Consider the following 14,582-nt stretch of genomic DNA (forward strand, 5'->3'; position numbering starts at 1 on the left):
TTGAGGCAATTCAGAATAGTGCTAGTCACAACCCCAAAGAAAACTCACAGGTATACTACTTAGGATTGTATGTACCTTGCTTTCTTAGCACACTGCTTAAAAACTCCACCTTAAAAACACAGCTATTCAGAACACATTATTAACAAAATCACATAATTAAGTGCACATTCCTTGCCAATGTTCTCTCTGGGTTGTACACAGGGCATAAGGAAAATTTTAAAAGGCCTCTGATCTGCACCCCCACACACAAAATCTTGTTCATGCAGATGGGCTTTTTCATTGTTTCAGAGAGACAGCACTCAGGCTGCCATTTTAGGAATTGTCCTTTTCGGCAAGAGATACCACCTCTCCATTGAAAAATGGAATGGAAATTGAAAGAGGAGCTTAGGAGTGGCTGAAACACCCCCACACACTACCATGATAAAACTGTTCTCCCACACACAGCCCCCCCCCCACAAAAAACAGCAAGCAAGCAAGCAAGCAAAGCTATTTTAGCAAGGAAACAGAAGGTCTACCCCTTCCCAGTGTTCCATTTCCAAAATACAATGTAATGATAAAGTAACTGAAAAGTAGAATAAAATAGAGAGTCATTTTTCCCTATTAAAAGGAACAGAAATTGTTCCTTAACAGAGTAGCATTGATTGCAGAGAAAACATGATGATGGGTGGTTGGAGCATGCTGGCTGGTGTCAGTGTAAAAGAGAAAGAGAAAAGAACAAACATACTTGCCTTGATTTTAGAAAAGAAGTAAGAGTTCTTTATTATAGAATTTCCGTACTTTGATAGGAAAGTGGAGAGAAAATTCCTATCTACTGATCTATTCCTGAGCCGGAAATTCTGAGATTAACAATCTACACATCAAAGGATAGTTCAGGGCAGTAAACAGATGCCCTGACCTGTCTATCTTTCTAACTCTCTGGTTTCTCCTCTTCTGAAACTTGAAGAAAGGGACAGCGTTAGAAGTGAAGTCTTGTTGTTGTTATGTACCATCAAATTGCCTCTGACCTATGGCGACCCTTTGAATGAAAGACCTCCAAAATGTCCTATCATTAACAGACTTGCTCAGATCCTACAAACTGGAGGACGTGGCTTCTTTGAGTCAAGCCATCTCGTTTTAGGTCTTCCTCTTTTCCTACTGCCTTCTACTTTCCCTAGCATTATTGACTTTTCCAGAGAGTCTTATCTTCTCATGATGTAACCAAAGTACAATAGCCTCAGTTTTGTCATTTTAGCTTCTAGGGAGAATTCAGGCTTGATTTGATCTAGTATCCACTTTTTTGTCTTTTTGGCTGTTCATGGTATTGGCAAAACTCTCCTCCAGCACCACATTTCAAATTAATCCATTTTCTTCCTGTCCGTTTTCTTCACTCTCCAACTTTCACATCCATATATAGTAATGGGGAATATCACAGTTTGGATTATCTTGATGTTGGTTCCCAGATAGACATCTTTATTTTTAGGGATCTTCTCTAGTTCCCTCACAGCTGCTCTTCCAAGTCTCAATTTTCTTCTTTCTTCATTGTAGTCTCCCTTTTGGTTGATGATTGAGCCAAGGAATAGAAAAACTTGGACAATTTCAATTTCCTCATTCTCAACTTCAAAATTGTGTAATTCCTCAGTAGTCATTACTTTTGTCTTCTTGATATTCAGTTGTAATCCTGCTTTAACGATTTCTCCTTTAACCTTCATCAGTAGTTGTTTCAAGTCTTCACTATTTTCTGCCAGTAACGTGGTGTCTTCTGCATATCTCAAACTGTTAATGTTCCTTCCACCAGTTTTCACTCCACCTTCTTCTAGATCTAATCCAGCTTTATGCTATGCTCTGCATAGAGGTTGAACAGGTAGGGAGATAATATGAATCCTTGTCTGACACCTTTGCCAACTGGAAACCATTCTGTTTCTCCATGTTCTGTCCTTCCAGTAGCCTCTTGTCGAGTACAGGTTGCGCATCAAAACAATCAGATGTTATGGCACCCCCATTTCTTTTAATAGTCTCCATAGCTTTTCATGATCCACACAGACAAAACCTTTTCTGTAATCTATAAAACACAAGCTGATGTTCTTCTGAAATTCCCTGATATGTTCCATTAGCCATCATAAATTTTCAATGTGATCTCTGGTGCCTCCTTTTCTGAATCCAGCTTGAAAACTGTAAGAGTCTTTACTGTAGAATTTTGAGCATTACTTTGCTTGCATGGGAAATTAACACAATAGTTCAATAGTTGCTGCACTCTTTGGCATCCTCTTTTTGGGGAATTATAATGTAGACTGAGTGTTTCAGTGTGTGGGCCATTGTTTTTTTTTAATGTAAATTGGAGCCAAGCAATTATGTTGCAATTATGTCCAACGGAGGCCTTGCAATCTGACTGTTGTTACATTGTAAGTGGGTGGAGCCAGCCTAAGGTTAAGGCCTAAGCTACTTAGTGTTGGCCATAGCCATAGGCATTTTAAGGCAGTGTATAAATTCTTTTTAATATAAAATTTATTTTAATAAATATAAGCAGAACAGAGAAAATAAAATAAAAAATGACAGCACAATTATAATTACATCAGAAGAAAAAGAAACGAAAGAGTAAATATATAATAAACAATATAAATAACTGAGGGGGTTTTTCAATGTGATCTCTGGTGCCAGTATATACCAATCCTTGAATGTGTTTGGCGTCTGTCAGAAAAGAAAGTATAGTCTCCAGTATTCAGATTTTTGATCCTCCAAGCATCTTCCAATTGTAACATTTCCATATAATTAAACACATTTTTGGGAAGTTTGCCTTCTTTGGTTTTTTTCACCTATCATTTTTTATCATGGGGGCCCCTCAGCCCCCATGTAGTTCTCCAGTTGCCCGTGGGGTATCTGTTCGTCTAAATGGTCTGCTGAGCTGGGTGGGAGCAGAAGCACACGCAGAGCTCTGAGAGAGGGGAAGGGGTATGCTTAGGGGCCCCACTGGAAAATTTGAGGTATAAATAAAGTAAGATTGTATATGCTGGAGTAAGGGAGGAGGACCCAGTTTTTAAGTTTGTATCGACCGTCATAAATGATGCCTAGACCCTGAGTACAAGGAAGGGACAGCATTTAGCATAGTTAACCTTCCGTAAGAATTAGGAAGACAGATGATACACATACCCCCAAGCCTGTAAACACAACATACAAGTATATTAAAATGGACAAACATGTACTAAACATATTAACCCAGTGAAACAAGGTTTGCTCTTACCAAATTCACATCACTATAATAATCTGGCTGGCTCCTGCATGGATGTCATTAACAGCCATACCAGGCCACCCACAGACAAGATAGAGGCCTCTACCTGCTGTGGGGATGCCCTAGCCAGACTGAAAAATATGACTTTGCAAATCGACCAAAAGAAAACCATCCTGATGAGAACATGATCCAGGAGGGATGGAAGGTTCAGAACAGAAGACTAAGAAAACGGCTGAGAGAGGTAGTCTGCTCAGGCTGATGAGAGGCTCCTAGACAGGGACGTCTGGGAGAGTGGGCTGGGATTTCCAAATTGTCTTCATCCCATAGTTCATTGCAAGGCCACCCAGCTGTCAAAAAAATAAAGTGGCTTGCGTTTGTTATAACAGAAGCCGCAAACCCAGGCCACCCACAGACAAGGTAGGTGGGTTTCTACTTCTTCATGGGACTTCCCAAGTATGCAGAATATGACTTTGCAAATCAACCAAAAGGACCTCCTGCCAAAATCCTGAAGAGCACTGAGCCTGCACAAAAGAGGCAGAATGTTGACAGCAGTTTAATATCAATTAAGGGGAAGCCCGATGAAACCCCTGTGAGCTTAGGGAATCCAGTAGGGGGAGATTTTGGAGGGGTGAGAGGGAATTGCAAATTGCGCCCTTCCCATGACTCCTGCTTGATAACTTCTAACTATGATCCTCTTTGCTTCTTGCACATATACAAATCCATTTTTAAAGGGGACTGCACTGCTATGTACACTCACCTGGAAGTAGACCCCCACTGAAATCAATGGGATCCCTTCCAAGCCAGCATGAATAGGATATGTCTAAAGATGCCATAAAAAAGAAATTGACATAGCAGGGCTGTCTTTTTGTGATCTTCTCCCCTACTTTATTTATTTTATTTTTAACATGTCCTCCCCACAAGTGGGCTCAGGGCGAGGTACAACATTGATTAAAATACAACTTAAAATCAATAATAAAAACAGATAAAATACAGTGGATCCTCCATAACCCCTCATAGAGGGAGACCAGTGGAAGGCTTGGCAATGATGGGCTAAAATTAGCCTCCACCATATGCCTGGAGGAACATGTTTTACAGGCCCGCCTAAATGATACAAGATCATGGTGGGCCCGAGTGTCCTCAGACAGAGAGTTCTACCAGGTTGGGGCCAGGACCAAAAAGGCCCTGGCCCTGGTGGAGGCCCGCCAAGCCTCCTTAGGGCCAGGCACCACCAGTCGATGTTTTCCAGTTGAATGAAATGCTCTCTGGGGCACATACAGGGAGAGACGGTCCCTTAGGTATGCTGGTCCCAGTCCGTTTAGGTCGGTTTATAGGTCAAAACCAACACCTTGAACTGGATCCAGAATTCTATTGGGAGCCAGAAGCTGCTGCAAGATAGGCATAATGTGTGTCCTACACGAAGCTCCAGTTAGGACACGCGCAGCAGCATTCTGGACCTGTTGAAGTCTCCGGATCAAGCCCAAGGGCAGCCCTGCGTAGAGTGAGTTACAGTAGTCTAACCTGGAGGTGACCATTGCATGGATCACTGTCGTTAGGTCCTGGGACGAGAGGTAGGGCTCCAGTTGCCGGGCCTGCCGAAGGTGGAAAAAGGCTGCCCGAGCCACAGACGTGATCTGGCCCTCCATAGACAAGGAAGAATCCAGAATCACCCCCAAACTCTAACTGATGGTACAGGCACAAGTGGTGCCCCCACAAAGGTCGGGAGAAGGATCCCTGCCTCGGAAAGTCCACGGCCCAAGTACAGGACCTCTGTCTTCGTGGGATTCAGCTTCAGCCTGCTCTGTTCTACCCACCCAGACATGGCCTCCAGGGCTCTCAACAGGGTGTCAGGGGCAGAATCAGGTCAGCCTCCCATCAACAGATACAACTGGGTGTCATCTGCATATTGATGACAACCCAGTCCGAAACTCAGCACCAACTGGGCGAGGGGGCGCATATAAAGACTGAACAACAGGGGAGAGAGTATTGCCTCCTGTGGGACGCCGCACTCCAAAGGTTGGCGTGCGGACAGTCTCTCCCCCAGCGCCACCCTCTGTCCCCGACTGTGAAGAAAAGAGACAAGCCACTGCAAGGCCTCCCACAAATTCCCACATCGGCGAGGCGGTGGGCCAACAACTCATGGTCGTCCATGTCGAAGTCTAACAAGATGAGCAGCGCCAACCTGCCCCGATCCAGGAGCCTACGGAGATCATCCATGAGGGCAAACAACACTGTCTCCACCCCATGACCCAAATGGAACCCGGACTGTTATGGGTCCAGGACAGAGGTCTCTTCCAGGAACACCTGTAGCTGATCCCCCACCGCCCGCTCAACCACCTTTCCCAAGAACAGGAGGTTCGATGCCGGGCGGTAACTGAATGGGTCAGTGGGGTCCAGATGATTTTTTCAAAAGAGGCCTCACTATGGCTTCCTTTAGCACCCTGGGAAAACCCCCGGAGATCAATGATGTATTAATAATGACCTCCAATTGGGCCCCCCAACCTATCGGCACTGGCTTTCACTAGCCACAACGGGCAGGAGTCCAAGGAGCATGTAGTGGGCCTCACCAGCCGCAGGATCCTGTCCACCTCCTCCCAGGAGACCAGGCTGAAGTGATCCAAAAATGGGCCGGAAGATGGCCAAGGGGCCTCCAGTTCCCTTACTGTATCAATTGTAGCCGGCACATCACGACGGAGGGATGAGATTTTATCTGCAAAGAAACTCCCCAAAGCCTCACAGCTAATAGCCGAATTTCCAATTTGACAGTCTCCCTGCGATAGGGAAATCAAGGACTGAACTACCTGGAACAATTTTGCCGGGCATGAGCTTGCAGACGCTATGGAGGCGGCAAAGTATTCCTTCTTTGTCGCCTTCACAGCCACCTCATAGGTTTTCATAAACGCTCTATAAGATGTTCTTGCCTCTTCACCCCAATTCTGCTGCCACACTCGCTCTAGCTGTCTCAGTTCCTGCTTCATCAGACGTAGCTCCTCTGTATACCAGGGAGCCAGTCTGATGCAGTGACGGAGAGGGCAACAGGGAGCGATTTCGTCGATGGCTTTCAAGAGACAGTCATGCCAGTCCCCCATCAGCTCATCCAACGAACCGCCAGGGAGCATCAGATCCCGCAGGGCACTCTGGAAGCCACTTGGATCCATAAGTCTCTGCGGGCGAGCATAAATCTGCTCACCGCCCATGCAGGAGGGGGCCGGCACACCCAGACGAGTCCTCAGGACATGGTGGTCCGACCATGACACTGCTTTAATAGTGTCCAGATCCACCTGAATCCTTGCCCCAAAGATCAAGTCCAGCGTGTGGCCCGCTTGATGCATAGGAGCTGAAACAAATTGGTAGAGTCCCAGTGCTGCCATGGAAGACACCAGGTCCAAAGCCTGAGAAGAGGCAGCATCAACATAAGACGTTGAAATCACCCAGGCCCAACAGTCTAGGATGATCAAACACCCACCCCGACAACACCTCTAACAAGCTCGACAGGGTAGCTACTGGTGCGCTAAGTGGTCGGTACACCAAGTAGATAGCCAAACTCTCCTCAGCATCCCACGCCAGGCCAACACAATCAATATTGGGGATCTTTGGAGCAGGGAGAGTCCTGAAGGAGAAAGACTCTCGAATGAGTATTGCCACCCCACCCACCCCCAACCATCCTCCCGGGACTGATAAAGGACCGAGAACCCTGGGGGAGCCAGCTCTTTCAAGGCGACCGTCTCGCCCTCCCTCAGCCAAGCCAGTGGTGTTTAAGAACAATGAGCACCAGACCAGTTCCCAAGCTCACATTCACACAAGCATCTTGCTACATAATCTTTCCCAGCAGGCACTGTAATAGCTGACACATCAAACACATGCTCATGTTTTGGTAGGGGATGCGAAAAGTCTTCGTTCATTGGTTTGCACAGATGAGCCACATCTGGACCTGTTTGTAAGGAAGACTTCAAGTGAGGTTGTGGACTTGTAAAAATTACAGCCATTGTGATTTTTGTTTGGCAGCGGAACCTTCCTCAGAGGAGAGCGCTAGCAACTGGGAGATTTGAGCAGGTAGTTCTTCCAAGAGCTATCTCCATTTTCACCACTGGCTTGGCTGGATTTATTAATAGGTAGCACATATGTTCCTTTGACAGGAGTTTGGAAAAATTAAACTTCAGCCTCAGGGACAGACTGGTCATTAAGGCCATTGGGAAAAGCCCCAACCCACACCCTGCACAAAGCAAGTGGCCTGTTCTTACTTTCCCCATTATGTGGGGGGGGGGAAGGGCCCCTTCCAAGACATCTTTTGCCTTCCCAATCTGCTCTGTTCAGGCCAATTGTCCTAAAAAGTCAGATGCTGGAAAGCTGTGTAGAACCCCTATCAAGACAACCTCATATGTTTATGTCACTACTGTACAGGAGGCACATACAAAAAGGAATCCACGTGTTGCAAACTGCAAATGGATAATGTGATATTGCTTCATGCAGGAATATTACTGAGTGTACTTGGGTATGGCTTTTCAGCTTCTGCATATGTAATAAAGTGTGTAAATGTATTTATATATAATAAAGTGTGTGTACAGGTATACAAGCTAGGACCCCACAAGGCACTATATGAGAGGACATAAAACCATTGGCAATTTCCTCCATCTCCCCTTTCCAAAATACTATAAAGGGCTTCATTAAGCTAGTTTCACACACACAGTCCTTTAAAGTGGCTCATCTCTTCTCAATATTCCAAGGACAGTTTGCATGCCCAAGTCCTCTACATGCTACTGGGGAGGTCATCTTTTGTTTGCAATTCATAACCTATTTTTTTCTTTTTTGGCATACTTAAGCATCTCCTGGGTAGGCAGAAACCTTGAACTAATCTGCAGGTGGCTCTTATTGCTACCTTCATTATAGACACCTTAGATTAAATTATATACAAACAGACACGCACACAATTGTGGGAAAGGGTTGCCATCAACCTGGAGGGGAAAAAATGCCCTGCCTTTGAATAGAGGCTCAGTGTGTGGAAACAGGCAAGTGAAGCTTTTCATGGCAAGCAAGTAAATAACATCTCATTAAACCTCTATTAAAGGGACAGGGCAGAGCCCTGTGGCGCAGAGTGGTAAGCTGCAGTACTGCAGTCCAAGCTCTGCTCATGACCTGAGTTCGATCCCGGCAGAAGCTGGGTTCAGGTAGCTGGCTCAAGGTTGACTCAGCCTTCCATCCTTCCAAGGTCGGTAAAATGAATACCCAGTTTCCTGGAGGTAAAGTGTAGATGGATGGGGAAGGCAATGGCAAACCACCCCATAAAAAGTCTGCGAAGAAAACATCGTGATGTGACGTCCCCCCGTGGGTCAGTAATGACTCGGTGCTTGCACAGGGGACTACCTTTACCTAAAGGAACATGGCATTTTTTCCTCCAGGCCAGCTGGCAACTCTACATACAAGCAAAGGAATTTCTACACATATACATACATTTGGTGTAGGAATTTTGTCAGGAGTGGTGACTCACTAATTCGAACTCGCATTGAAGCAAGCAAATGGATGTTCTTAAACTAGATCCTTCCTATGAATATGTAGATAAAAATCTACTTTTACAAAACGTTAACAGATCATCACAATTAAGAAACATAACGTTAATGTTCTGTTTTGGAGTAAAACAGGATCTCATAAGAAATATAGTTTTGGGAATACAGCCCGCAGTACCAAGAATGCTTCCTGTTGCATCTCCCAAGAAAATATAAATAATATAGAATTTACCCGTGTAAATTCAGTAACAGACAGTATAACTGCCTGAAGGATCCAGTTGATTTCTCAAATGGCCAGAGGGACATCCAAAACAACTGGATAATCAGAAATTGGATGAACAGAAGTGTTGTTCTGAATAATCAAAGTCTGGCTAATTGAATTTCTAAAGAGTCAGATCAAAGTACACCCCGGAGGGCTTAAGAGATTTTACTGCTGTTTTAGTTTGCTGATAGCTTTAATGCAATCGGTTCCCATGATAACAAATGATCACATTTGGTATACATTACATGGGGCAGTTTCTAAGTTGGCTATGAGTAGTTGCCATAAATAAATAAATCATCTTTACGTTTCAGTGGTAGAAATGAAATCTACTGGATCTTATCCTGAAATCTGCATAGGGGTGTTTTTAGATAACATACAGGCAGTGGGAGGAGGAGAGGAAGAGCACCTTTTCCCCAGGGTTAAAGTGCCCTTGACGGAAGCGATAAGACTTTTGCCTGCTCCGCTGGAGTGAATTCATAGGAAACCTGTCCCAAACGGAACAAACTTCACAAACATTTTCTTGCTCTTGCTTTCAATCGACGTTAAAATTCCAGAATTTCACAAGGATTCCTCCTAATCGATTTAAATTTTAAAAAATTAGAATGAAAGCTGCTGCTCCCTTTCTACTGATGCTGCAGGGCTGGAGTGATTCACTGGTGACAGAGTTTGCATAGTTGCTTCCAAGGATGAAACTCCATTCTGTTGAAAATACTGGGTGGCCAGAACACTCCTGACTAATGGGCCAGTCATAAGTAAAAAGTTTGTCACAATGCTCTAGATTTGCTGGAGTTGAGAAATGCTGTTTATACCATGAGGTTCCTTGTACAGCAGATACACATTAAGCTGTAGCTGGTTATTTCAAACCAATGAGTTAATACAAAGTGCAGAGATTTGACAAATATGATAGGCTACATTCTAATAAATGGAACACCAGCCCATGTTAAAACAAAATGGAAACTAGAAGGAAATGCTAAGAAAAAGGAGACCTAGTCATATTATGCAAGCAAACGAGAGAGGAAAAGGGTGGAGACATAATAATCTGAAAAGGTTTCTGCAAAACAGAATAGTAAATCAAAAACTCTCCTACACACAAGAGAGATTTCAAACCCAAAGACCACCCCTCGATCATCTTCACCTCTGCAATTCCTGTCCATCTCCAATCTATCTATCCCCTCTGCCCCTTCTTCGTCCCAGTTTTACTTCCCTTCTTAGTGCTTCTCTTTCTTCTAGACTAATCCATTTTCCAGCCATCAGTTCCTAGAATGGCGTTCTTATGAGCGGAGTTATTAAATCATAAGTTGATTCATTTACTTCATCTAAATTCTACTTTTCTCCCCAATGGAGACCCAAAAGTAGCTTACATGGATCTTCTCTCCACCATTTTTATCCTTACATCCACCTTGTGAGGTAGGTTAGAGTGACAGTGACTGGCTGGCCCAAGGTCCCCCAGCAAGCGTCCATGGCAGAGTGGGAATCTGAGCCTCTTAGACCCTAGTTCAACACCCTAACCAGAATCAGAATGGAACTAGGGCATCATCCGCTTGATGTAGACGGATAGAGTAATGCAAAGAAGCAAAGAGGAAACATCAGGCAGAAGGAAGACAACTCTCTGATCACGAATGGTTGCTTTCTCAAAGTTCTGCCTCTTTGCCTAGTTCCAGGCCTTTCTGCTTGAGCCTGCCTCTCCAAAGGATCTGAGCTGTTCAACCAATGACAATCAGGGACTCTTTGGATGCAAAGTAGGGCTGCCAAGATCCACCATGAGCCCCCAGACAAAGCTTGCTTCTGGGTCCTTCCTTCACAGTGGAAATTTTGAACAGGTGATAAAGGGACTTAGATTCTACAATCATTTGACTGTTCACACTTGTCAACTACTGCTACATAGTGGGCTTATGCTGAGATCATGTTCACATAGAAGAAGTATTTGTACCCATCAGTACCTCTAAATCGAGATCGATTTACTTTACTTCATATAATTATAAGACTCCTGACTGAGTCACAACCCAGATAAAATAAAATACAATAAAACCATATAAAAATAACTTAAAACATTATGACAAAAAATAAAACACACTGAGACAACATTAAAAATGCCACTTTAAACATCCCGCACACGTATTTTCCCTGGCCCAGACACTGCTCCAAACACTCTGCAGAACAGCTCTGTTTTACAGCCTCACCAGAAGGGCAGGGGTCTCCCTGACCTCTTCCAGGAGACTGTTCCACAGGCATGGAGCAGCCACGGAAAAAGCCCAAGCAGTTACACAGTCTGATCCGAGGCAGTAGGGGGGAACAGCCCATAGGACCTGCTGGGAAGAACAAAGCTGCCGCACAGGAAGATGCAGAGAAACACTTTTGTAAGTCACTGAGATAAGGCAAACTGCAGAGGCTGCGTATAAAGCTCCCACATGAAGGTCCCACTTCATTCAAAAGGTGCCTTTACCTATGTGGATTTGACTGCAAGCCCTCATGGGTGTACCTGCATAGCTTGTGGGGAGCAGGGCCACCAACAAGCAGCAACTGACCTTTGGCAATTGTTCAGAATGTCCTTTTCAAAGGCAACATTCTCCCTTTGTGACTCAGGGTTCTTGAACCTAGCATTAAAGTGCTTTAGGATTCTGATCTCAGTGACCTCCACAACGCCTCTTGCAAAGGTCTCTTGTAAATAATAAGATGAGCGAACACAGGTTGGTGGTACTGCTTAATGTATCATTTCCATAGTTCTCATCGGCTCTGTCTATTGGAATTTTTAAGACTAGTTTATTGTACTTTGGCTTAAGCTTTTGTGGGAGTGTACTGGACAACATACTTTATATTGGGATAGTGGGGGGGGGCTCATTCAAGTTACTTAGTTTCACTGTACTTTTTGTAATGTTTGAAGGGCAATTCACTCCTAGGTATGTATTCGCTGCATATTTGAAGACATTGCACAAAGATGTGATCAACCTGCAGTGGACATGCAGGGCCGAGTTTATTTGTATGTTTTGTTTGTATGTTCTGGTAACCTGTGAAACATATAAAGTGTCCTTTCATTATTGTTTAAGGCTCCAATCTGAAAATGAGTCTCACCCACTGAAGCACTTGAACCTTGCAAAGAAGTACGGAACAGCTCCTGTTTTTCTCAGTGTCAAAATGCACTGTGGTCCAATTAAGGGAGTTGAGAAGTGCTGGAAGGCTGATGCTACTAGTCTTTTTCTAGAAGCAATTAATATTGAGAAATACAAATCAAGACTGGAATCAGAAGTATCACAAAGACTAATGATTACCACAAGCATAGTTGTTCTCTACTTCCCAATAATGAATAAGACCAGAATTTACAGCCATGGAACATCTATGGTATTCTGGAGCTCTGGTGAAATTTGTTGTTGTATGACCCTTATGACTCCAGTATTTTCTAAAGCAGTGTTTCCCAACCTTATTTCCATAGAGGAAATTAATTTTTCAAATACTGAGGAACCCCTACCTATGAAAACATTGACAGGCTAGGAAAAGTTGATGGTGTGGAGTGCAAGTTAATTACTGTAAAATTACCGTCAAGGAAGTTTACTTGCAAATATCTGATATTTTTTCATTGTATTTCAAAAATTTTATTTATTCAATGATTTCTTGCGGAACCCTTGACAATGTCCTGCGGAACACTAAGGATTCCATAGAACTCTGGTTGGGAAACACTGCTCTAGAGGACAGAAGTTCTCTTGAAGAAAAGGAGGATGCAAAAAGAACTGAGGTTAAGAGTCCCTTCTTTTCTAAAAAGGAGGAACAAAAACCCAGATAAAATGCTGATTTTCGCTGAAAGCTTTTTGTAAATGGCAGAGAGAACAAGGAGTTGCAACTTCAATACTAGGAGAAGAGATAGTTAAAGCTGTTGTTCTGCAGGCGCACACCCTGCCCTTGGGCTATCCAACCCCATGTGGCTGCTTAAGAAATGCAACTCCACCTCAGCAGAATGTTGACTGGACTCAAATCATTTGTGTTCCAAGCTCAGCTTGGAACTACCATTTCTGTAAAGATCACAGGTCCTCCTCACTCTACAAGCTTCCCATTCATTACGTCAACAAAATGTCAATTGATTCACCTGGAATTTACTGATAGCAGTCCAAAGAGAGATCCAACATCCCTTACTTTTAAAGATGTGCTCTGCTCAGCAGTCACAACAAAAGAAAGTGAACAGAAAGAACAGAATAGAAAGAAAGTGAATAGGTTTACTGAAGTAGATGAACTTCTACATTATGTTACTCCAATATCAGAAAAGGAAAACAACTAAGCTCTCGGATCTGGATCTGCAGAAGAATGGCACTTCACAAGGATGCAGAATTGACTGCTGTAGGTACAAAAGAAAACTGTGTCTGTAATTAAGTGGGCATCATTTTTCAAAAGGAGGTAAGCAATTAAACAAGCCTTTCAAGTAAGATTTACTACAGTTACTCAAATTTAGATTATAAAATAGGGGATTATTCTAGTAGGGCCTCCCTCAAAATTGCACCACCACTTTGGACAGCATCTGAACACTATGATATTTGCGGGAGTGGAAGCCACAGCAATTAAAAATACTTGTCCTAAAAATGCCATTTCTTTCAGGGAAAGAAAACAAAATGATGCTCAGTTTCGTGCTATAGGTAATTTTCACACACATTTAAGTCCTTCCATATGCAGCATCTGAAACATTTTCTTTGGTGGAGCGGGGGAAGGAGGTTGCGCAGCTATGAAGAAGGAACTTCATTCTGCTGTATAGCCACGGGAACCTCCAGAGCCTTTAACAGATAGTAGCCATAGCATCTATACACCCAAAACAACTACTAGAAATAAGGCTGGAATACTCAAGATTTTATGAGAGTTCTCCGCTTCCAGATTGGACAACTCTGTTATTAAATTTTCTGAGAACCAGGGCCACATCAAGTACACATCATCAAAATATGTATCAGGACTAACTATCCTATCCTGGCAGTAAAAAACATAATTGTCAATTGGCAAAACATAAATCTCAATACACATTACAGAGCTGAAGAGACGGCAAACAGGAGAATTCCAAAGCAGTCAAGGACTGACTAGGTTAGTAGTAGAGATTATTGCTCTTTGTAGAGTCAGTTAAGGTTACATAACCAACATTAAAGTACTTAACTGACAAAAAAATATAATTATTTTAGTGGTTTAACTATCTAAGGAGACCAAAATCCAAACAGGCTTAGTAGCTGAACGACAAAGTATTGGCAAGTTCCTTCCTCCAGCCTCAGGAACTTTCTTGCAATTTAAGTGGCTCTTCCATTAGGAGAAGGTAATGATCATTGTTTGATACAGGGAAGAAGAAAGAGCCTAGGCCTTCCAATGCCTTCACACGGGGCTACTTCCAAAAAACTGTAAGAAGTGAAAACGGTCACTGCAATAGGAATGAAGATGTATGCCAGAATGTGTTGTCTTCAGTCCCCTTCTGTTACATTCCAACAGCATTAAAGAGTTCAAAAGACCTAAAGAACTCACATATGACCAGCTCAAGTCCATCTGGCACCTGAGGCAAAAAAAAGTCCAGTTGGCAACCCATGTCCCCAAGCCTTTCTGTGATAAAGAATATAGTGTTAAATAACTGGCAATTTTTCATTTGAAACACCTCTGCCTGATGGAAACT

Source organism: Eublepharis macularius, chromosome 1, assembly GCF_028583425.1.
Source record: "Eublepharis macularius isolate TG4126 chromosome 1, MPM_Emac_v1.0, whole genome shotgun sequence".
Taxonomy (NCBI): Eukaryota; Metazoa; Chordata; class Lepidosauria; order Squamata; family Eublepharidae; genus Eublepharis; species Eublepharis macularius.